At 44.9% G+C, this 24,768-nt stretch overlaps 1 protein-coding gene across 4 annotated transcripts in view; it reads right to left on the bottom strand.

Moving 5' to 3' along the window:
- KANK1 (KN motif and ankyrin repeat domains 1) overlaps nt 1-24,768 on the bottom strand; it is a 421,162-nt gene that overhangs the window by 186,637 nt on the left and 209,757 nt on the right. Inside the window, exon 1 of one of the 4 annotated variants that reach the window (XM_069763865.1) lies at nt 4,686-4,891. The exons of 1 other annotated variant lie outside the window; for it this stretch is intronic. The gene's annotated coding sequence lies outside the window, so the exon portion shown is untranslated. Of the gene's footprint in view, nt 1-4,669; nt 4,892-24,768 lie in introns of those variants that run through there. 2 more of the 4 variants (XM_069763889.1, XM_069763881.1) reach the window with 2 other exon arrangements.

Raw genomic sequence — 24,768 nt, 5'->3', positions numbered from 1 at the left:
GAGTCATGAAGCCCCTATACACCCGACTTACGTACACCGTAACATACTTTTTCCATATTAAATGTGTCTAAAGCCATTAAAAGGGTTGTCTACTATTAGACAATCACAAAAATACAAAGTTCCCCATCTCGCGTAAATTGGCTTCTGAAGATCCTCGGCATGGAAAGTAAGGCCTCTTTCACACTTCCGTCTTTCTTTTTCCGTCACAGTGCGTAGTTTTGTGGAAAAAAACGGATCCTGCAAATGTTTCTGCTGGATCCGTTTTTTCTCATAGACTTGTATTAGCGATGGATTGTGACGGATGGCCATCCGTTTCATGCGTCGTGCACCGGATCCGTCGTAAAATTGCTGTCCATCGTGCGGAGACAACACACAAAAGGAACGTTTTTTTCTGTAGGTTGGAAAATCGCTCAGCGACGGATCCTGCGCTGTCCGTCGTTGGCTATAATGGAAGCCTATGGACGCAGGATCCGTCGCTGACTGTCAAAAGCAGGAATTCAGCAACGGATGCAGTCTTTTGAAATTGAGCACGCGCGGAAGAATTTCCAGTCAGGGAAATGCTCTCTTTTTACTATTGATGCTGCCTGTCTAAGCTCCCGTTCCCAGTAATGCCTTGCGAAATGACCGCTATGTCATCACAGGTCATTGCTCGCAAGGTATTACTGGGAATGGGAGCTCCTGGCAGCATCGCAAGCATCGGGAAGGCCGCAGGAAGGCTGCAGGGGACGCCGGAAGGTAAGAATATCACGATTTATTTTTTTTATTATTTTTATCCTGGGTTGTGTATGCCTTTTCACAGTGGAAAAAGAGGGCGAAGAGGCATACACAACGTGTGCACATAGCCTCGACGGATCCGTCAAAAAAACGGACGCGTGAAAGAGGCTAAGATCTACCGTTGGCGTAAGACGCAGGCAAAGACAATTAAGGCACCCTGTCATTTGGCTATAAATTGGTGAACTTGTATTAGCACTGCTTAAGAGGTTCCAGGTACACTAAAAATGTTGCATCAAGGCAGAAGCTGACACAATACGGACACAGAACGAATGCCATTAACCTTTACATATAGCATTAATATGCAGGTTAATAGCGGTGTGAAGTTGCCTGGCACCTGCACCGAGAGCCCCGCTGCCAGGAGAAAATTAACTTAATTCCTCCTGCCAGACTCAGGCTTTTAATCATAGGGGTGGGTCGGCACCGCTCAGTACAAAGTGAGCAGCAGCTGTAACCGCAACCCCAGCACTGATTGACAGCCAGCTCAGCATAACCCATTGCTATCGCTGATCAATATTCTATCAGAGTGGCATCCACAGTGATGAAACAATAAAGCGGCCACTGATTGTGGTGTCACGTGAGCGCTAGAGCGAATTTCACCTGCCAGGAACAGCAGCTGACACTGCTGGAATGCCACCACTGCAGGAGAGGAGTATAGACTTTTGAAATTCACTACTGAATCCTGAATTGATAACTGGTTAACAACGTACGATCTACATTTCCATCACAGGACACTAAGCAATACATGAAGTCAAGAGTTCATACCAGTCATATACCAGCTGTGTTATATAGCCGACGCGCCAATCGCTGCAGATTAACCATTTAAATTCTACTGTCAATCTCTGTGTACCAGCTCCCATCGGTCCCCTTGACATGGCCACAGGGAATCGATGGGCTATCACTGCTTCTGGGGACTCTTGAAGACTTCCAAAACGGACACGCTAGTCCTCCTGCGAACCTCGGCCACATGCGGAGCTTCATAGGGGAAATTTTACTATACTGCAATACTGTGGCCTTTCCAAAATAAAAAGATGTAAGATGTTAAAGAAATAATTATTTGATCCCTTGCTGATTTTGTTAGTTTGCCCACTAACAAAGACATGAACAGTCTATAATTTTAAGGGTGGGTTAAATTTAACATTGAGAGATAGAATATCAAAAATAAGATCCAGAAAATCACATTGTATAAATTATATAAATTAATTTGCATCTAGCAGTGAGAAATAAGTATTTGATCCCCTACCAACCATTAGAGAGTTTTGGCTCCCACAGACCAGCTAGACGCTCCTGATCAACTCGTTACCTGCGTTACAGACAGCGGTCTAGCATAGTCACCTTTATAAAAGACTCCTGTCTACAGACTCAGTCAGACTCTAACCTCTACAACATGGGCAAGACCAAAGAGCTTTATAAGGATGTCCGGGACAAGCTCACAGACCTGCACAAAGCTGGAATGGGCTACAAAACCATAAGTAAGATGCTGGGTGAGAAGGAGACAACTGTTGGTGCAATAGTAAGAAAATGGAAGAAATACAAAATGACTGTCAATGGACATCAATCGGGGGCACCATGCGAAATCTCACCTCATGGGGTATCCTTGATCATGAGGAAGGTAAGAGATCAGCCTAAAACTACACGAGGGAACTTGTTAATGATCTCAAGGCAGCTGGGACAACAGCCACTAAGAAAACCATTGCTAACACATTATGACGTAAAGGTTTAAGATCCTGCAGTGCCCGCAAGGTCCCTCTGCTCAAGAAAGCATATGTGCAAGCCCGTCTGAAGTTTGCCAATGAACAACTGGATGATTCTGTGAGTGAATGGGAGAAGGTGTTGTGGTCAGATGAGACAAAAATTGAGCTCTTTGGCATTAACTCAACTCGCTGTGTTTGGAGGAAGAGAAATGCTGCCTATGACCCAAAGAACACAGTACCCACTGTCAAGCATGGAGGTGGAAACATTATGTCTTGGGGTGTTTCTCTGCTAAGGGCACAGGACTACTTCAACACATAAATGGGAAAATGGATGGAGCCATGTACCGTAAAATCTTGAGCGTCAAACTCCTTCCCTCCCCCCCAGGACATTAAAAATGGGTCGTGGCTGGGTCTTCCAGCAAGACAATGACCCAAAACATACAGCCAAGGCAACAAAGGATTGGCTCAAAAAGAAGCATATTAAAGGTCAACGAGTGGCCTAGCCAGTCTCCAGACCTTAATGTCATTGAAAACTTATGGAGGAAGTTGAAGCTCCGAGTTCCCAAGTGACAGCCTCAAAATCTTAATGATTTAGAGATGATCTGCAAAGAGTAGTGGACCAAAATTTCTTTCTCCTGGCATGTGCACAAACCTTATTATCAACTACAAAAAAAAACTTCTGACTGCTGTGCTTGCCAACAAGGGTTTTGCCACCAAGTATTAAGTCTTGCTTGCCAGAGGGATCAAATACTTATTTCTCACTGCAAAATGCAAATGTATATACTTTATGCAATGTGATTTTCTGGATTTTATTTTTGATATTCTATCTCTCAATGTTAAAATTAACTTACCCTTAAAATTCTAGACTGTTCATGTCTTTGTCAGTGGGCAAACTTACAAAATCAGCAAGGGAACAAATAATTATTTCTTTAACATCTTAACATTTCTTAACATTTCCTTCACTGTACATACATACACATACATATTCCCCATCCTTTCAAAACTTAAAAACTATGACATTAAAAAAAGAAAAACTTTGATAGATCCAACCCATTTTGAAAACTAAGATGCCAAAGTATAGTTATTGAAACTGTACGATTAAAAAAAAAAAAAAAAAAAAAAAAAAAAAAAAAGGGGAAGCACCTCGCCTTCACCCTCCCCAGTAACCAATAAAACGCTATTGAATTGTTACATGTACCCCAAAGTGGTAAATATGTTGACAGGCCATTTTTACCACAAAGTAAAATATGTAAAAACAAAAACATCCCCCCCCCCAAAAAAAAAAAATAAAAAAAATAATAATAATAATAATAATAAAAAAAAAAAAATTCGGAACAGGGTTTTTTGGGGAGGTTTTTTTCTGTTTTATGGCACATTGTATGGTAATGTGAACAGTGTTATTCAAAACCACTACTTGCTCCACAAGAAGGAGGCCCTGTATTGGTTATGGAAAAAAAAGGTATACATCTTGGAACAAGGGGAGGACAAAACAAAGTGCAAACATGAAAAATTCTCTTGTCATTCTAGGGTTACTCTTCCCCCTCCACATGAGCAGGAACGACTACGTGTGTAGCAGAACGTTGTCCACAGCACATAGTTCATTTATTGCATGATGATAATAATACAGATTATTCTCTTTTCTGCCAATACTGCAGCTTCAAGCCGCAATCTATTCCCCCATCAGTCACCTTTTCACATATTATTTCATGTGAATCCTGGCATCCAAAAGGTCATCAATTTCTATACTAGAAAATAAAAAGTTCATTCAGAAAACGTAGAATTGTAGTGTGTATAGGCGTGTACCGTGTCAGTCACTCTGCAATCACCAGCGATCACATAGCACACCAACATTGAAACAGACAGCCCGTTTCCTACAATTATACTGCCAACACTTCAGCTGCAGACAAACAAGAAACCCAATACACTGACAACGTGCAAGTCTGTGCATTATCACCAAAAGAATTTACATAGGACTGCAGGTCAGCGTAACTTCGACATTTAAAATTGGTGGACTGCATAGTTTTACATTGAGAGGAATCTCTGCTAAATGCTTCTAACTAACCCTCTACAAGGACTTTAGGCTAGAAATATTGCGCCATATAAAGACCCCCCGACATTTATCCAATGCCATCATGCACATACAGATACAGATCATATGCAGACACCAGCTCAGCTGGAGAGCCAAGGTGCAGCCCCAAACTTACATTTCTAGACTCTTACCTGGAGCGCCTGGGTTTATTTCATATAAGGAGCATTACCAGTAAGGTGCAACATGACTCCGAGTGGCACCACGAATGCACATCCCAAGTACACGGCAGCAGATTTAGCTTGCTACTAAGTTTAGCCCAGAGGCATCCCACATCCAAAACCTTGCTGGTCTATGCATGATGATGACAGACCGCCCATAAAGCAGCTTGGGAAGCAATGCTTCTACCTCCAGATGGACCCCAGTCAGATCTTGCAGGGGTGTAACTCTGTGGGCAGTGCACAGGTAACTTCCTATTTGGCTCAGGCTGCACCTTTAAGAAAACAGCTGGTGGAAATGCAGGACATTCCTGTACAGCAGCTCCCCGCCTGTGGCTGAGTACATGTGTGACAATCCTTCACACTCCCTAGCTGTTCAATAGCATGGGAGCCACAGGCGGGGATACGTGACACTAAAGTATACACCTTCCTGTCGCTTGTCCCCGACCCTTGGCTCCCACTGTCAGACATTCACGTCAATTCAGCCTATCTGAGCATATGAGGGGATAGAAGGGTGCGACACCTGATGTACCCCTATCAGCACACGTCATGAAGACTATATATACTGTTATTAGTAGCAACATGTCCATGTCTGGAAAAATACACTTAAGGCTGTGTGCACACGTTCCGGATTTTTTTTTCCCCGCTATAAAAACGCGGCATTCCGCAATTTTTGTGCACGTTGCGCTTTTTCCACGAAAAAAAAATGCATCGCGGTAAAAAATGTAGCATGTTCATTCATTCTGCGGATTTTTCGCGTTTTTGCCGCTATATATTGCATCGGGGATGATCCGGAAATAAAACGCGAAAAATCCGCAAAAAAAAAAAACACGCAAAAAACGCATGCGGATTTCGTACGGAAAACGTCTGGTTTGGGTCAGGAACTTTCTGCAAAGATTCCTGACGTGTGCACATAGCCTAAACCTTAAAAAGAGGGAGTTGTCCGCTACTTTTTTTGTATCAAATGTCTCGGCAAACCCCCAAAAATAAGGAAAAAAAACGAAAACAATTATCTGTCACTCCCCTCCATACCGCTCCTCGCCAGTCCCTTCCAATTAGGAGACCACTGCAGTCAATCAATGGCTGGAGCAATGAATGGGACATCGTTGGGGCAAGCGATCGGCAGCATCGGTCAGGGTATGTGCACACGTTCAGGTTTTTTTTTGCGTTTTTCGTGATAAAAACGCTATAAAACTCATTAAAAATGCATACATTATGCATCCTATCATTTAGAATGCATTCTGCAATTTTTGTGCACATGATGCGTTTTTTTCCGTGAAAAAACGCATCGTGGTAAAAAAAAAAAGCAGCATGTTCATTAATTTTGCATTTTATTTGCGTTTTTCCCGCTTTTCTATGCATTTGGAAAAAAAACACAAACGCATCAAAAACGCGAAAAAAACGCATGCGGATTTCAGGCAGAAATGTCCGGTTTTTGTCAGGAAAATTTCTGCCAGAAATACTGACCACTGACATTTTTTAAACAGTCTCTGAGCCAAAGCTAGAAGTGTGTTCATAGGGACAGGAAAGGAAGGATTTATACTACTTTTCCTGCTAGATCAGTCTTTGGCTCACAAAAATAAAATTCAATATTTTAGTGGATTTTTTTTTGCCAATCAATGTTTAAGTCCCACACACAGAAACAAATGAACTTATACACCTTGGCATGCTTTCAAAGTTTTTATCCTCTTTATATATTGCAGTCCTCTCCCCTCTGTACCAGTCTGTCACTGTCAACCTGTTTACTGTAAACGATATCTATAACCCTGTATGTAACCCCCTTTCATGTACAGCACCATGGAATTAATGGTGCTATATAAATTATTATTAATAATAATAATAATAATAATAATAGTCACCATATTATATAGCAGTGTACTTACAACTGCCTTTCTACCCAGCTAATTCTTCTGTTCTTCACTGCTCCATGTAGAAACAGGAAGTCTCTTGTCTCAGTATTTATCATTCCTCTTTTCAACTCCTGACCCAGCTTTTCTCCATCCCCCAGGCAGATTCCTGGAGACCACAGAGCTTGGAATGGCAGCTGAGTTTTGATGGCCACCAGCCTTTTAATGTCTTCTTGCTCTGGTCCCACATGTGCAGTGTTCTCTACTGAACGCTGAGGTCTGTGCAATGAAAGATTAAAGTCCTGACACCAGTGCCAGCGTGAAGAATTACTTTGTGGGCAGAGTTAGCGCACAATTTGTACGGCCCCTGAAGGATGGTGTAAATATCCCTATGGCCCTTCCTTGACAAAAAAGGTTCCCCTGCTTTAGGTGAACAACTTCTACAGATATATGGATCATCTCCAGAAACTTCAAGGTAAACCGGTCAGCAAGATTTCACATCCAAAACTATAAGCGCATGTAGATCTTTCAAAGACAAGTCCAGCCAAAACTTTACATGGCCAGTCCGTTCCTCTGCTACTGAGAAGTTCGTATTTAACTAGATATACAGGGCCGGCGTTCGGGGCAGGCAGACCAGGCAGCCACCTAGGGCCCCCGCTCCTCCAGGGGTCCCCAGCCAGTGGCCGCTATGGGGCCCCTGAGTAAGAGGGGTCCGGCACCGGCCCCTCCCTGCATCGTGCATTCAACTTATCGGCCATCATAGATGCCGACAAAGTTGAAAGCCCTGATGGAGGATTGAGTGTCATGTGATGCTCCATCTGCCTGTGTTTTAGTAGTGAAGCTGATGAGATGCTCTGCAGAAGCCAAAGCAGCTGGGGAACGAGGAGAGGTAAGTATTGTGTGGGTGTGTGTCTGCTGCAGGATAGTGGTGTGAGGTGGTGGTATACTGGTGGTGTATACTGTGCGTGGGGGGACTGCACTATACTGTGTGGGGCTGCATTATACTATGCATCATAATATGTGTGGGTGGCTGTATGGTGTGTGTTCGTGGGGAGCTGCATTATACTGTGTGTAGGACTGCATTATACTCTGAGGGGGCTGCAAGCGGCATCCATGTGCCCATGATGATTTTATTGCCCGTTGTCCCTCCAGACTCTCCACCTACTGCAGTGCAGGGTAGATTGCAGTGCTCATTTTGGTATTGCTTTATGGCTGTTCTGTTTTACTTGTGTTGATCTCCAGGTTTAATCCTGTTCCTTGTACCATTGAGTTATTCTGATCCTTCCTAAGTGACAACACTCTCTGCTTACTTCAGCATTAACCCATTCATGCTCAGCTGAATGGGTTGGCCACTATTTAAGTGGCACTTATACTTAGAGGGACTTTATTGTGTCTACATTTTTTAGCATTTTGGTTTCAGGACACTTGTGGGGACAGTTTCAATTATAGATTGTGATTATACACTTTCATAACTTGTCACCCATGCTCAGGATTTATTATTATTCCTCTATTTTTTTTTTATAATTGCATGTTACAATCCAGGGTCTAGGGCCCTTGGTTAATTGCATTTCTTGCCTATGATCATTATATAATGCATGGGGGGGAGGGGGAACACTGCTTTGGTTTTAAGTATGTTTTAAACTGTTATTGTTAATAAAGTTTTCCCTTTTTAGAAATAGCATTTTGGTGTGCATTCCCTACAGTGGTACTTTTTCCTGTGTCGTCCATTTTGCCTGCCACTGGCATTGCACCCTCTTATTAATAGACCAACCTTCATTAGTAGTGTGCCTAGGCTCCACTATTGAAGCTGCATTTTACCGTGTGTGGGGGCTGCACTTTACTGTGTGGGGGGAAACTGCACTGTACTGTGTGTGTTTGTGGGGGTAGGGCCTGCATTATACTCTGAGGGGGCTGCAGTACTCTCTATCAAGGACCATGGTGAGTGCATTTTACTATATGTACTATAGGAGACCTGTATTGAGGACTATCTGCACCAATGATTCCTCAGCCGGGCTAAGGGTAGGGGTTGGATGTTGCGTACTTCTGCAGTGGCCAGATGTTACAGCATAGTGGATGGGATTTCAAAAAATCTCATGCCCACTATGCGTGCACAGATGCTCACAGCTCACCCGATGAGACGGACATGCGGTGCATCTTTCCATTTATCTTTATTTGTCTCCGCAAGATAAAATTTCACAATGTATTGGACGCAGTAAGTCTGCACGGTTCAGTGAACACGTGTGGATTCACCTGCGTTCAATAGCCAGCAGCTCTTTGGATTCAGCAGACATGTGCTGCGTATAAAGCGCTGCCAATTACTGAACGTGTGCACCTACCCTAAAGGAGGCCGGGAAAGAAGCGTCTAACGACTTCAATATTGTCGATCACGCTCGTTCAGCAGCCTGAACTTAGCGCTTGTAAATACAACAGAAATGTTTCTGTGTGATGGTGCAGTATGTTAGCATTTGGGGCCCCACTTTAAACTTATGCTCAGGGCCCCACTTTGTCTAAAATTGGCCCTGTAGATATGACAATGGTTATGGTAGAGCTGGAGCCTCTGTCACGCCAGCTCTATTTCCCACTCAGCGCCGCCACCACCCAGTTTACTCTGTGCAGTCAATGTCTCTAATCTATGCTTGAGGACCCAATTTTCCCAAAGTGCGCACTTCTACTATTTTACTAAGGATGTAAATCCCAGCGGGCTCAATTTATGTGTAATAAATCTTCCAGGTCTAATAAACAGATTTCATTGAAAGACATATGTCCTACTTAATAGTTTATAACTTACAATGGCATTTATAGAAGTGGAAAGACACATCACGTAATTACTCTGCCACCTATTTTTCTTGGTGAGGTTTAGTAAGTAATACTGTACTAGAATCTCCTTTTCTGAAGAACACAATATTCTCCAGCTCTCATTATCTTCTGATTCTCTGCCTATAATCTTGTTCTCACAGTCTGAGGATTTCCTAACATAATTTCTGGCAAATTATAACAATGCAAATCACATTTCGAGTCCGCAACTGGAAAACCATCTCTACAGCTGTTCACAGATTTCACAGAGAGTGGGAGCTCAGACATTCTCAACTTTACTGTCCTATGGCCGAGGCTACTAATGGGGTTTTCCCACAGGGTATCAAAACCACCATTTTCAGTTGTGCGCCCAAAATCAGTTATCACCCATCATATCAATAAGCAAACAACAACTGATTGTTGAGGGCTTCACTGGCTGCAGAAAAATGGTGGTTTCGATATCCTGTCGTCAGGACTGAATGGAACACCATGATCTCACATGACCAATTGCGCTCCATTAAGAATGTACGTGGTGTACCTAAAAGCATAGTCTTCTGGAGGGTGGGGCGCTGATGACTACGGTATACGTGGAACAGTTCCAAGACAGTATGTAAGCCGATGCTGTTGGGGAAGGCTGCATTTGGCTCCAGTGATATTTTTTTTTCTCCTGACAAGTCATGCAATCTTTCACTTGTTTTGTGGTGGCCGATTCACATGATCAATGTGTGGCTATGAAGTTTTTTTCACGATTTAGGAAAAGAAGAATTAGAAATGGTTGTTGCCATTTGCAAATTTTGCTGCAACTAATTTTTTTTTTTACCTATTCCTACATTAAAATTAGCTGACAGGACCTTCAGAAAATACTAGTCAACTCCACGAGTTCATTAATGGTCCGACGGCGATCTTCCAGAAGGACTGAAGGGTGAATTTTCACCAGATCGGGAGGTCGAAGGACTTCTGGTACAAGAGGGTGATCATGAATTGACATGTCATCTTATTTAAAATGATAGGACCATTCATAAACTTATGTTCTACAATGCTTTTTTCCCCAAAAGGAAACAAATCTTCATGGCTGCACATTGTTGATGTGAATCATCCATTACAAAATAGGAAAAAATGTTAACTAAAAAAAAAAACAAAAAAACAACAACACTGAATCCAAAGCCCAACCTTGATGGCTGCCATGCCCGACTCAGAACGGTTCTGCCACCATCACCTAGAGGCGGCAGACTGTACCACAAGCATTCCAACCTCTAAAACAGGAGGTGAAGGACTTGCAGTGCAAAACAGAACTTACAGCATGCACACTCAGTATTTCAGCACTGTAATGATAAGCCCAAGGGTATGTTCACACAGTGAGAACACACTGGTTTTCCACCTGGTAAATTCATAATATATTACAAATCTCATTCACGCATAGCTAAAAAAACAAACCAAAAAATAAAAAAACAGCGCAAAATTGGACCTAAATTGACCAGTGTGTGGTTTGTAAATCCACAGCATATCGAATTTTATTTCTTATATTCCAAACTGAAATGAGGAGATTCTGGCAACTAAATGAGAAAGGGTTCTTTACAGTTTGAGCAGTCAGATTGTTAAATGCACTACAGCAACAGCTAGTAATGGCAGACACTAACAGCATTTTCAAAAGGGATGGATGCTTTTCTCACAACAAATATTATGGGTTATAAATACCGTAATCTAGTTATAGATAATGTGGCTAGGCCACTCCATGACTACATGACTTTAATGTGCTTCTTTTTGAGCCACTCCTTTGTTGCCTTGGCTGTATGTTTTGGGTCATTGTCTTGTTGGAACACCCAGCCACGACCCATTTTTAATGTCCTGGTTGAGGGAAAGAGGTTGTCACTCAAGATTTTACAGTACATGGCTCCATCCATCCTCTCATTGATGCAGTGAATTAGTCCTGTGCCCTTAGCAGAGAAACACCACCAAAAACAATGTTTCCACCTCCATGCTTGACAGTGGGGACTGTGTTCTTTGGGTCATAGGCAGCATTTCTCTTCTTCCAAACACAGTGAGTCGAGTTAATGCCAAAGAGCTCAATTTTTGTCTCATCTGACCACAACACCTTCTCCCATTCACTCACAGAATCATCCAGGTGTTCAATTGCAAACTTCAGACAGGCCTGCACATATGCCTTCTTGAGCAAGTGAACCTTGCCGGCACTGCAGGATTTAAAACCTTTACGGCGTAATGTGTTACCAATGGTTTTCCCATTTATGTGTTAAAGTAGTCCTGTGCCCTTAGCAGAGAAACACCCCAAAACATAATGTTTCCACCTCCATGCTTGACAGTGGGGATGGTTTTCTTTGGGTCATAGGCAGCATTTCTCTTCCTCCAAACACAGTGAGTCGAGTTAATGCCAAAGAGCTCAATTTTTGTCTCATCTGACCACAACACCTTCTCCCATTCACTCACAGAATCATCCAGTTGTTCATTGGCAAACTTCAGACGGGCCTGCACATGTGCTTTCTTGAGCAGAGGGACTTTGCGGGCACTGCAGGATCTCAAACCTTTACGGGATAATGTGTTAGCAATGGTTTTCTTAGTGACTTTAGTCTCAGCTGCCTTGAGATCATTAACAAGTTCCTCCCGTGTAGTTTTAGACTGATCTATCACCTCCCTCATGATCATGGTTACCCCATGAGGTGAGATTTTGCATGGTGCCCCTGATCGATGTCGATTGAAAGTCATTTGGTATTTCTTCCATTTTCTTACTATTGCACCAACAGATGTCTCCTTCTCACTCAGTGTCTTACTTATGGTGTTGTAGCCCATACTAGCTTTGTTCAGGTCTGTGATTGTGTCCCTGACTTCCTTATAAAGCTCTTTGGTCCTGCTCATGTTGTAGTGGTTAGAGTCAAATTAACCCCTTCATGACCATGGGATTTTTCATTTTTCCGTGTTCGTTTTTCACTCCCCTCCTTCCCAGAGCCATAACTTTTTATTTTTCCGTCAATTTGGCCATGTGAGGGCTTATTTTTTGCGGGACGAGTTGTACTTTTGAACGACATCATTGGTTTTAGCATGTCGTGTACTAGAAAACAGGAAAAAAATTCCAACTGCGGTGAAATTGCAAAAAAAGTGCAGTCCCACACTTGTTTTTTGTTTGGGTTTTTTGCTAGGTTCACTAAATGCTAAAACTGACTTGACAATATGATTCTCCAGGTCAGTACGAGTTCGTAGACACCTAACATGACTAGGTTATTTTTTATCTAAGTGGTGAAAAAAAATTCCAAACTTTGCTAAAAAAAAAAAAAAAATTGCCATTTTCCGATACTCGTAGCGTCTCCATTTTTTGTGATCTGGGGTCGGTTGAGGACTTATTTTTTGCGTGCCGAGCTGACGTTTTTAATTATAGCATTTCGGTGCAGATACGTTCTTTTGATCGCCCGTTATTGCATTTTAATGCAATGTCGCGGCGACCAAAAAAACGTAATTCTGGTGTTTCGAATTTTTTTCCCACTACGCTGTTTAGCGATCAGGTTAATGCTTTTTTTAATTGATAGATCGGGCGATTCTGAGTGCGGCGATACCAAATATGTGTAGATTTGATATTTTTTTTATTGATTTATTTTGATTGGGGCGAAAGGGGGGCGATTTAAACTTTTATATTTTTTTATTTTTTTAACATTTTTTTCAACTTTTTTTTTTTTTACCTTTGCCATGCTTCAATAGCCTCCATGGGAGGCTAGAAGCAGGCACAACGCGATCGCCTCTGCTACATAGCAGTGATCTGCTGATCGCTGCTATGTAGCAGAAATGGAGGTGTGCTGTGAGTGCCGACCACAGGGTGGCGCTCACAGCCACCGGCGATCAGTAACCATAGAGGACCTCTATGGTTACAATGGATCATGTGACGGGGGTCGGCGATGACGTCATTTCCGGCCGCCCGGCCGGAAGCGGTAGTTAAATGCCACTGTCTGCGTTTGACAGCGGCATTTAACTAGTTAATAGGTGCGGGCAGATCGCGATTCTGCCCGCGCCTATTACGGGCACATGTCAGCTGTTCAAAACAGCTGACATGTCCCGACTTTGGTGCGGGCTCACCGCGGAGCCCTGCATCAAAGCAGGGGATCTGACCTTGGACGTACTATCCCGTCCAAGGTCAGATAGTGGTTAATTGAGTCTGTGGACAGAAGTCTTTCATAAAGCGGACTATGTTTTTAGACATGACAGAAAAACGACTGGCACATCCAAACTAGTGTGAATAGGTGCATACCAGGAGCAGCTACCTCCATATACAATATACAAAAAAAGGTTGCACTCTATCGTGCCAAAGCATGTCTAATATGAAATACATGAAATATGAATAGCAAAATAGCTTTTGAACATTAGGAAAAATATTTGAGAGACGCTTTGCACAGAATTTGGCCAAATAGTGTGAGCCCATCATCCATCGTCAAGGTGGTCTCATTAATCTGATGGGTCCCTGACCTCCCTGTCCAAATGTGAACACTTACCGAAGGCTTATGTCTGTATGCTATTGAAAGCATGCAATTTGTTACCATCTTTTCAGTTAGCCATTAACCCCTTCCCGACCTTTGACGCATACGCTGCGTCATGAAAGTCGGTGCCATTCCGACCCATGACGCAGCATATGCGTCATGGAAAGATCGCGTCCCTGCAGGCCGGGTGAAAGGGTTAACTCCCATTTCACCCGATCTGCAGGGACAGGGGGAGTGGTAGTTTAGCCCAGGGGGGGTGGCTTCACCCCCTCGTGGCTACGATCGCTCTGATTGGCTGTTGAAAGTGAAACTGCCAATCAGAGCGATTTGTAATATTTCACCTAAAAAAATGGTGAAATATTACAATCCAGCCATGGCCGATGCTGCAATATCATCGGCCATGGCTGGACACACTAATGTGCACCCACCCCACCCCTCCGATCGCCCCCCCAGCCCCCCGATCTGTGGTCCGCTCCCCTCGGTCCTGTGCTCCGCTCCCTCGTCCTCCTGCCCGCTCCCCCCGTGCTCCAATCACACCCCCAGTGCTCCAAACAAACCCCCCCGCACTCCGATCCCCCCCCGCACAGCGAAACCCCCCCCGCACAGCGATCCCCCCCCCGTGCTCCGATCCACCCGCCCGCACAGCGATCCCCCACTCCGTGCTCCAATCCACCCCTCCGTGTTCCGATCCACCCCCCCGTGCTCCGACGGCCCCCCCCTTATACTTACCTGGCCTCCCGGGGACCGTCCGTCTTCTTTCCTGGGCGCCGCCATCTTCCAAAATGGCGGGCGCATGTGCAGTGCGCCCGCCGAATCTGCCGGCCGAATCTGCTGCCGGCCGGCAGATTCGTTCCAGAGTGAATTTTGATCACTGAGATATAACCTATCTCGGTGATCAAAATAAAAAAAAAAAGTAAATGACCCCCCCCACCACCCCTTTGTCACCCCCATAGGTAGGGACAATAAAAAAAAATATATATATATTTTTTTTCCACTAAGGTTGGGGTAAGAACTAGGGTTAGGGTTATGGGTAGGGTTAGTGGTAGGGTTAGGGTTAGGGGTAGGGTTAGGGGTAGGGTTAGGGGTAGAGGTAGGGTTAGGGATAGGGTTAGGGGTAGTGTTAGGAATGTGCACACATATTCTGGTCCTCTGCGGATTTTTCCGCTGCGGATTTGATAAATCCGCAGTGCTAAACCGCTGCGGATTTATGGCGTATTTACCATGTTTTTTCTGCGCATTTCACTGCGGTTTTACAACAGCGATTTTCTATTTGAGCAGTTGTAAAACCGCTGTGGAATCCGCAGAAAGTGACATGCTGCGGAATGTAAACCGCTGCGTTTCCGTGCAGTTTTTCTGCAGCATGTGTACAGCGATTTTTGTTTCCCATAGGTTTACATTGAACTGTAAACTCATGGGAAACCGCTGCGGATCCGCAGCGTTTTCCGCAGCGTGTGCACATACCTTTAGAATTAGGCTATGTGCACACGGCGCGGATTTGGCTGCGGATCCGCAGCAGTGTTCCATCAGGTTTACAGTACCATGTAAACATATGGAAAGCCAAATCCGCTGTGCCCATGGTGCGGAAAATACCGCGCGGGAACGCTGCGTTGTATTTTCCGCAGCATGTCAATTCTTTGTGAAATCCGGACAAAAAACACTGGCAATCCGCGGTAAATCCGCAGGTAAAACGCAGTGCCTTTTACCCGCGGATTTGTCAAAAATGGTGCTGAAAAATCTCATACGAATCCGCAACGTTGGCACATAGCCTTAGGGCTAGGGTTGGGTTGGAATTAGGGTTGTGGTTAGGGTTAGGGGTGTGTTGGGGTTACAGGTGTGTTGGGGTTAGGGTTGTGATTAGGGTTACGGCTACAGTTGGGATAAAGGTTAGGGGTGTGTTGGAGTTAGAATTGAGGGGTTACCACTGTTTAGGCACATCAGGGGGTCTCGAAACGCAACATGGCGCCACCATTGATTCCAGCCAATCTTGTATTCAAAAAGTCAAATGGTGCTCCCTCACTTCCGAGCCCCGACGTGCACGCAAACAGTGGTTTACCCCCACATATGGGGTACCAGCATACTCAGGACAAACTGCGCAACAATTACTGGGGTCCAATTTCTCCTGTCACCCTTGTGAAAATAAAGAAATGCTTGCTAAAACATCATTTTTGAGGAAAGAAAAATGATTTTTTATTTTCACGGCTCTGCGTTGTAAACGTCTGTGAAGCACTTGGGGGTTCAAAGTGCTCACCACATATCTAGATAAGTTCCTTGGGGGGTCTAGTTTCTAAAATGGGGTCACTTGTGGGGGGTTTCTACTGTTTAGGCACACCAGGGGCTCTGCAAACGCAATGTGACGCCCGCAGACCATTCCATCAAAGTCTGCATTTCAAAAGTCACTACTTCCCTTCTGAGCCCCGACGTGTGCCCAAACAGTGGTTTACCCCCACACATGGGGTATCAGCGTACTCAGGAGAAACTGGACAACAACTTTTGGGGTCCAATTTCTCCTGTAACCCTTGGGAAAATAAAAAATTCTGGGCTAAATAATTATTTTTGAGGAAAGAAAACGTATTTATTATTTTCACGGCTCTGCATTATAAACTTCTATGAAGCACTTGGGGGTTTAAAGTGCTCACCACACATCTAGATAAGTTCCTTTCGGGGTCTAGTTTCCAAAATGGGGTCACTTGTGGGGGGTTTCTACTGTTAAGCCACATCAGGGGCTCTGCAAACGCAACGTGACGCCCACAGAGCATTCCATCAAAGTCTGCATTTCAAAATGTCACTACTTCACTTCCGAGCCCCGGCATGTGCCCAAACAGTGGTTTACCCCCAAATATGGGGTATCAGCGTACTCAGGAGAAACTGGACAACAACTTTTGGGGTCAAATTTCTCCTGTTACCCTTGGGAAAATAAAAAATTGCAGGCTAAAAGATCATTTTTGAGAAAATAATTTTTTTTTTTTATTTTCATGGCTCTGCGTTATAAACTTCTGTGAAGCACTTGGGGGTTCAAAGTCCTCACCACACATCCGAGCCTTACCATGTGCCCAAACAGTGGTTTACCCCCACATATGAGGTATCGGCGTACTCGAGAGAAATTGCCCAACAAATTTTATGATCCATTTTATCCTACTGCCCATGTGAAAATGAAAAAATTGAGGCGAAAAGAATTTTTTTGTGAAAAAAAAGTACTTTTTCATTTTTACGGATCAATTTGTGAAGCAGCTGGGGGTTTAAAGTGCTCACTAGGCATCTAAATAAGTTCCTTGGGGGGTCTAGTTTCCAAAATGGGGTCACTTGTGGGGGAGCGCCAATGTTTAGGCACACAGGAGCTCTCCAAACGCGACATGGTGTCCGCTAACGATGGAAATAATTTTTCATTCAAAAAGTCAAATGGCGCTCCTTCCCTTCCGAGCCTTACCATGTGCCCAAACAGTGGTTTACCCCCACATATGAGGTATCGGCGTACTCAGGAGAAATTGCCCAACACATTTTAGGATCCATTTTATCCTGTTGCCCATGTGAAAATGAAAAAATTGAGGCTAAAAGAATTTTTTTGTGAAAAAAAAGTACTTTTTCATTTTTACGGATCAATTTGTGAAGCACCTGGGGGTTCAAAGTGCTCACTATGCATCTAGATAAGTTCCTTGGGGCGTCTAGTTTCCAAAATTGGGTCACTTGTGGGGGAGCTCCAATTTTTAGGCACACGGGGGCTCTCCAAACGTGACATGGTGTCCGCTAAAGAGTGCAGCCAATTTTTGATTCAAAAAGTCAAATGGCGCTCCTTCCCTTCCAAGCCCTGCCGTGCGCCCAAACAGTGGTTTACCCCCACATATGAGGTATCAGCGTACTCAGGACAAATTGGACAACAACTTTCGTGGTTCAGTTTCTCCTTTTACCATTGGGAAAATAAAAAAATTGTTGCTAAAAGATAATTTTTGTGACTAAAAAGTTAAATGTTCATTTTTTCCTTCCATGTTGCTTCTGCTGCTGTGAAGCACCTGAAGGGTTAATAAACTTCTTGAATGTGGTTTTGAGTACCTTGAGGGGTGCAGTTTTTAGAATGGTGTCACTTTTGGGTATTTTCAGCCATATAGACCCCTCAAACTGACTTCAAATGTGAGGTGGTCCCTAAAAAAAATGGTTTTGTAAATTTCGTTGTAAAAATGAGAAATCGCTGGTCAAATTTTAACCCTTATAACTTCCTAACAAAAAAAAATTTTGTTTCCAAAATTGTGCTGATGTAAATTAGACATGTGGGAAATGTTATTTATTAACTATTTTGTGTCACATATCTCTCTGGTTTAACAGAATAAAAATTCAAAATGTGAAAATTGCGAAATTTTCAAAATTTTCGCCAAATTTCCGTTTTTATCACAAATAAACGCAGAATTTATTGACCTAAATTTACCACTAACATGAAGCCCAATATGTCACGAAAAAACAATCTCAGAACCGCTAGGATCCGTTGAAGCGTTCCTGAGTTATTACCTCATAAAGGGACACTGGTCAGAATTGCAAAAAACGGCAAGGTCTTTAAGGTCAAAATAGGCTGGGTCATGAAGGGGTTAAAAGTAGTGTTGAGCATTCCGATACCGCAAGTATCGGGTATCGGCCGATACTTGCGGTATCGGAATTCCGATACCGAGATCCGATACTTTTGTGGTATCGGGTATCGGTATCGGATACATAGAGATGTGTAAAATAAAGAATTAAAAAAAAAATATTGATATATTTACCTCTCCGGCGGCCCCTGGACTCAGCGCGGGTAACCGGCAGGCTTCGTTGTTCAAAATCAGCGCTTTTAGGACCTGAGAATCACGTCCCGGCTTCTGATTGGTCGCGGGCCGCCCATGTGACCGCCACGCGACCAATCACAAGCCGCTACGTCTTTGAAAGTCATTAACGCGCTCATTTTTAAAAATGAGCGCGTTAATAGCTTGCGGTGACGTCGCGGCTTGTGATTGGTCGCGGCCACGCGACCAATCACAAGCCGCTACGTCTTTGAAAGCCATTAACGCGCTCATTTTTAAAAATGAGCGCGTTAATAGCTTGCGGTGACGTCGCGGCTTGTGATTGGTCGCGTGGCCGCGACCAATCACAAGCCGCTACATCTTTGAAAGTCATTAACGCGCTCATTTTTCAAAAATGAGCGCGCTAATAGCTTGCGGTGACGTCGCGGCTTGTGATTGGTCGCGTGGCGGTCACATGGGCGGCCCGCGACCAATCAGAAGCCGGGACGTGATTCTCAGGTCCTAAAAGCGCTGATTTTGAACAAAGAAGCCTGCCGGTTACCCGCGCTGAGTTCAGGGGCCGCCGGAGAGGTAAATATATCAATATTTTTTATTTTAATTCTTTATTTTACACATCCCTATGGATCCCAGGGCCTGAAGGAGAGTTTCCTCTCCTTCAGACCCTGGGAACCATGAGAATACCTTCCGATACTTGATGTCCCATTGACTTGTATTGGTATCGGATATCGGTATCGGTGATATCCGATATTTTTCGGGTATCGGCCGATACTATCCGATACCGATACTTTCAAGTATCGGACGGTATCGCTCAACACTAGTTAAAAGGTATCAACCACTGAGGACTCTCAATTCTAAATATTTTTCTATCTACAGGCTAACACGGTACCAAGATATATATTTTCCTGTGCAAAATGCAAATACATTTATATAATTTATACAATGTGATTCTCTGGAATTTTTTTTATATTCTACCAGCCCTACACAGGCTGCCTCCTTCTGAGGCGCAGAATCCCGGTAGTCGGAACACCAAGGGAGTAACGACCTTTATGCCTTGCTCCAGAGACCGGCAGGACAGCTAATTTCACGTTACCTGTCCGCCCTACACCCAGGAGGCACGGTGGCACCCCTTAGAGGCTGGGGCATGATAGAGTCCCTATAAACCGCCTCAAGCCACCAGTCATACGGGTTTGTCCTATCCTATCCGGGGGATAGAGAGAGAGACATAATATCTACAACAGTTGTGAAGACCTTATGAGAAGCTTAGCAGTAAGGAACTACAACACAGCAGCGCAAAGGAAGGCTACTGATTTCCACCTGGACAAGGGGACTCTGGACTTGCCTCCAAACCGGCCGGACTCTGCCTGCCCTGTGATCTGGTTCTCTGGACTGTGGATGCTGAAGTCTTCAGTAAAGGTATAGAGACTGCAACCTTGTGTCCTCGTTCTTCTCTGCGCCTCTCACCATCCACCATCTATACACCGGGAAGCCCTGGGGATACACTTCACCTGTGGGAAGGTATACCATCTAGCTGCCATAACATCGCCCCAGCAGACCCCTTAGAGCAGCGTTGGCTACCCTGACCAAATACCACAGGTGGCATCACGAACACAAACTCAATCCCTTTAAAGACCTTCCCCTTTTACATGAGCGCCCTGGGCCACGAACGGGGTCGCAGCCACCGTGACATCCCCCTGTGAAGTACCTGACCCGATACAGAGTACCCCTAGCCCGCGGGGCGACTCATAGATCCGTTAAAATATTTGAAATTCTGCTATACGACTCAGATAGTGTTTTGGTGTGAACTACTCAGTTGGCAAAAAAGAGAAGAGGAAAGACTGACATGTGAACAGCTCCATATGACTAAGACTTGAATGCTGAAATCAGTCGTTTGTCCTACCCGGTGTGATATTTTTTAAATCTCTTATTACAGAAGTTTTAGGCCACATTCACACCATCAGTATTTGGTCAGTATTTTTACCTCAGTACTTGTAAGCCAAAGCAGGAGTGGAACATTCAGAGGAAAAGTATAATAGAAACACGTCACTACTTCTGTATTTATCACCCACTCCTGGTTTTGGTTTACAAATACTGAGGTAAAAAACTGACCGAATACTGAACTTGTGCATGTGGCTTCATAGTTCACTTTTCATGGCTGGATCATTCCCATTTTCCCCATTTGCCTCAATCTGCACCAGGGCAGCTCCCTGTGAGGACTCCATTCCCACCCAGGTGCAGAGCTATGAAAGTGGAGAGTTGACTTTCTCTTGGCTATAGGACTATATAGGTATAAGTTCTATTCATGAAAAATACAAATACCAGTCATAGAGGAAAAATGAAAGTCTGAATGAGCCCTAGAAGTTGGTCATTAGTACAAGAAAAGCAGAAAAGATAAATGTAATTTGGGCTTTCTTAGATCTGACATTCACTGAACCCTACTGAGATCAGACAGGTTTCTTTTATACATCGGTATTATGGCTGGGTTACAAATTACATGAAATGGTAATGTAAATGGGAAATTTCAGGCATGGTGTACCCATTATGTCTGGTCACTGATAATGCAGCTTTAGTTTGCTGCGGGCAAAAACCAACATTTCACACCCGATTGGCTGCGGTAAAGGTACCTTCACACTGAGCGACTTTAGAACGATAACGATAGCGATCCGTGACGTTGCAGCGTCCTGGATAGCGATACCGTTGTGTTTGACACGCAGCAGCGATCAGGTTCCTGCTGTGACATCGCTGGTCGGAGCTAGAAGGCCAGAACTTTATTTTGTCGCTGGATCACCCGCTGACATCGCTGAATCGGCGTGTGTGACGCCGATTCAGCTTGTAACCAGGGTCCGCAGTCAGCTTTGTGCTTTACGGCTGGCCGGCGCTCACAGTCAGTGCGGGAAGCTGACTGCGAGGGACGCGACAGACATAGGAATGTAAGTATGTAGTGTTTGGTTGTTTTTTTTTGGGGGGGGGGTGTTTAGGTAACCAGGGTAAATATCGGGTAAATATCGGGTTACTAAGCGCGGCCCTGCGCTTAGTAACCCGATGTTTACCCTGGTTACCCGGGGACCTCGACAGCTCTCCAGCGACCACAAAGCGACGCTGCAGCGATCAGCATCGTTGTCTATATCGCTGCAGCGTCGCTTAATGTGACGGTACCCTAAGCGTTCTGAGAAACATCTAGTAGTATTAATAGACAAGGTGTGTAGTAAGGCTCATGGAGTTTAGGCTCTGCGAACACCACATATGAGATATCCATTTCCACAAATCAAACATATACATCCAGACACTGGCAGACAGACAGAAAAGGGCCCCTGCGCAAGAACAATATATGGACCTTTGCAACCCAAGAGCTTCTAAAAATGCAAAATTGCACCCGATTTGGAAATAGAAATGGGCCTCCTTTATCTCCTGTGCCGTTGCACCAATATGTCCGATACGTCCACCCCTGCATCCAGACTTGTACTGAAATATACCCACCAGTGAGAATAGCCAATCATTTTGTATACACTTATTAGGGAACACTGAGTTAATGGGGTTTCCAATGTCGGTATCCTCATCTCTTGGCCAGAGTGGTTACAAAGAGCATTCTCTCGGTCTGGAGGATGGAGCAGTCGTGCAATACACAAGACAACACATTGATCTGAATGAGCCAAAACGCAGTTTCCTTTCTGGTGGAGCTTAAAGGGGACCCCGTCACCAGGTTTGGCCAATATGATACGGCCATCACCTTTCATGGCTGTATACAGCATTCTATAATACTGTATATCTGCCCCCAACCCGACCTGCTTGTGGATGCTGCGTCTCCTCGGCACCGCGCTCCTGCACAGGCGCATTTCTCTGCCCTGTTGAGGGCATAGCAAAGCGCTGCAGTGCGCAGGTGCCTAGAAAGGTCAAAGAGCCCGGCGCATGCGCACTGCAGTACTTTACGCTTCCCTCAAGAGAAGGGCACCTGCGCAGGAGTGCTGTGCCGAGGAGATTGTGTGGATGACAAGGGGAGGCGTCATCCACATGAAGCAAGTGGGAGGATGGAGTTGGTAAGATGATGGGAGGCACCGGACCAAGACCAGCGACACCCATTGGACCAGACTGGACCACCCCGCAGGTGAGTATAATAAGTTATTTTTCTTCTCTTACAGGTCGGGTTGGGGGCAGACATACAGGTGACAGGTTCACTTTAAGTAGTATGTGTATGCTTCCTGATGGCTAGGGGTTCTAGCATGACAACACTGATCAGCTTACTGCAAGGGACCCCAGAACAAGTAGGGATTGTCAAAAGAGAAGCCCCTGTTCCTTTGTGGAGAACACACCACTGACATTATCACATCAGGAAAGTAGAAAACAGGAGATCAGAATATAAACAAACTGGTTTTCCTCACCTTGTCTTACACCTCTCACACCCTGGAGATTTTATATTCTGACACTAGCCGGCCACACCTACACATCTATCCTCAGTGTACATACACCCCGGGTGTTATTAACCATCCGTTCATGCTCAAAGTACACTGCTGCGTTATGGAGCGGTACGGCCAGGGTGAGCAGGGACCTCCACCACAATGTGATCACATTGCTACACTCCCTTTCGGGAGTTTAGGACACAGGATTTTATTTCTTCATTGTTGCATTCCATGAGCTGGCCCGGGACTATTGTATTTTTCAGTCAACATAGTTCTATGAGGGCTTGTTTTTGCAGTGTAGGATTGCATTTTTAACAGGGAACATAGGATTCAGACATAGCCTTAAAAGGAATCTGTTAGCAGATTTTTGCTATTTAATCTGCGATCAGCATACTATAGGGTAAATGAGCCATATTCCAGGGAGGTGTCACTTATTAGGCTATGTGTTAGGCCGGTTTCACACGTCAGTGGCTCCGGTACGTGAGGTGACAGTTTCCTCACGTACCGGAGCCACTGACACACGTAGACACATTAAAATCAATGCATCTGTGCAGATGTCATGGATTTTTGCGGACCATGTCGCCGTGTGCCAAACCCGGAGACATGTCAGTGTTCGTGGGAGTGCACGTATTACACGGACCCATTAAAGTCAATGGGTCCGTGTAAAACACGTACCGCACATGGACGTTGTCCGTGTGCCGTGCAGGAGACAGCGCTACATTAAGCGCTGTCCCCCCCACTGGTGCTGAAGCCGCGATTCATATCTTCCCTGCAGCAGCGTTTGAGAGAAGATATGAATAATTGTGTTTAAAATAAAGATCTATGTGCCCACCGCCCTCCCACCCCCTGTGCGCCCCCCCCCCCCCGCTGTTCTGAAAATACTCACCCGGCTCCCTCGCCGGCGCTGCTTCCTGTCCTGGCCGCATCTTCTACTGTATCAGCGGTCACGTGGTGCCGCCGATTACAGTCATGAATATGCGGCTCCACCTCCCATAGGAGTGGAGCCACATATTCATTACTGTAAATGAGCGGCCCCACGTGACCGCATACAGGAGAAGGTGCGGCCAGAACAGGAAGCAGCGCCGGCGAGGGAGCCGGGTGAGTATTTTCAGAACAGCGGGGGGGGGGGCTTAGGTTGGCACATAGATCTTTATTTTAAACACAATTATTCATATCTTCTCTACAGCAAATGCTGCTGTAGGGAAGATATGAATGGGGCTTCAGCACCAGATGCTGGTACGTGTGGTACCCAGCACGGTGCGTGTGGTACCCAGTGGGCACACGTGTGCCGCACGTGTGCCACACTGATGTGCAACAGAAACGTAGGGGCACACGCACACGGATAATTCCGGTACTGATTTTTTCCGGTACCGCAATTATCTGGACGTGTGGGACAGGCCTTATAGTTTCAATACAATCAGAGTTTTATCAGCAGGAGATTAGCACTACCCGACTACATCACATGTGCACAGCAGTCAGGCTAAACCATGTTACCCCATCCCCACCACCGAGAAGCAGCTGACAATGTGCACAGGGAGCTGCCAGTCAGGGGTTATATACAGTTATATACAGTTTAGCAATCTGACCACTGCTACATCTACAGCAGAGAAACAGGTACTCTATCACAACTGATGCCTGTCCGACTGCTGATCCTTTTGTTCTCCAAAGATGCCAACAGACATGACTGGCAGTGATGCTCTCAGCTGTGTGAGCGCTCCTGTGTATGGACTGGAGAGTCGGTCAAATTGTTTGTTTAACCCCTTAGCGACCGCCGATACGCCTTTTAACGGCGGCCGCTA

The sequence above is a fragment of the Ranitomeya imitator genome, chromosome 1 (genome assembly GCF_032444005.1).
Source record: "Ranitomeya imitator isolate aRanImi1 chromosome 1, aRanImi1.pri, whole genome shotgun sequence".
NCBI classification, from domain to species: Eukaryota; Metazoa; Chordata; class Amphibia; order Anura; family Dendrobatidae; genus Ranitomeya; species Ranitomeya imitator.
The sequence above is the reverse complement of the archived record's forward strand: the minus strand, read 5'-3'. Positions and strand labels throughout refer to the sequence as shown.